We start from the raw sequence: 1,172 nt of genomic DNA on the forward strand, positions 1-1,172 counted from the left end.
CACACACACACACACACACACACACACACACACACACACACACACACACACAGCTCTGTCAGTAACCACGCTCAGGAAAACGTCAATAATTTATCACTTAATATAAAATCCCTCATTCAGCYTTTTGWTTCGTCTCCTTCCTCCGACACAAACGGACACCTGAACTCTCAGGACTCGTTGTTTATATTCAGCATCAGACCTGCAGAGATCTGCTCCAGTGAAGAAGCTCAGAGATGGATTTATATTTTCTGTAACATGTAAGAGTCCTCAGATGCTGAAAGCCCTGCAGAGCTGATACTGTGTCTAAATAACTACTGGATGATCAGTTAAACTAATTAATGAACCCAATTCAAGATGGCCGCCACGCCCAGCTGGGCTGAAATACACAAACAGCTACAGCCCAGTTTTACAGACACAGACTGGTCCCAACATGTGAGCACTGTCAGACCAAACATTAACTTTGAAGCTGTAACGACAGAGGCCATCTGTCCTGAGAAGTCAGAACAAGAACGTCTTTTCTCCTCTGTCTGTTCTTCATTCACACTGAAGCCCACTGTGTCAGACACAAACCAGGATCACTGGGTCTGAATGTGTGCTTTTATCACAMAGTTCTTGTTTTTCACATGAATGTTCAAGTCCAGATGTTAAAAACTTTTAGAGGATGGTTTTAGAGCTGAGCTCAGAGCAGAGAAACAACTTATTTAACAGAAAAACAAGGTTCAAACCAAAGGCTTACATGAAGTAAAGTTCTGTTGTTGTGTTGTCCCAGCAGGAGCTCTGTCAGCTTTATCACTTTACAATGAAAACAGACAGATTTGGACCTGTTTTTAATCATTAATATCATCAGTCTAAACAGTTGAATTTGGAAGCCATCTTGAATTGGATCGACTCCAAAGTGAATCAGCTGTAGATGAATGTCTGATCACTTTAATAAAACATGTACWGATGTTCCTGAGATATTTTGCTAACAGACACACAGATTTATGTTTTTGTTATCRGAGAACATTTTTCCATCAGATGCTCTCTGTTTTCATGGCTGGGTTCAAACTGAGGTTACAGCTGCAGCCTGACCTCTACTGGTCAAAGTATGTACTGCACCGCCTCCCATACCGAGGGTTTTATCTGTGTGTGTGTGTGTGTGTGTGTGTGTGTGTGTGTGTGTGTGTGTGTGT

The 1,172-nt window shown here is 41.9% G+C and overlaps 1 protein-coding gene across 1 annotated transcript in view; it reads left to right on the forward strand.

The window, feature by feature from the left end:
• The window catches only part of LOC106535440 (SH3 and multiple ankyrin repeat domains protein 3), a gene marked incomplete at both ends in the record, with an annotated part of 68,084 nt that overhangs the window by 17,620 nt on the left and 49,292 nt on the right, over positions 1–1,172 (forward strand).

This window comes from Austrofundulus limnaeus, unplaced genomic scaffold (assembly GCF_001266775.1).
Source record: "Austrofundulus limnaeus strain Quisiro unplaced genomic scaffold, Austrofundulus_limnaeus-1.0 Scaffold1449, whole genome shotgun sequence".
NCBI lineage: Eukaryota > Metazoa > Chordata > Actinopteri > Cyprinodontiformes > Rivulidae > Austrofundulus > Austrofundulus limnaeus.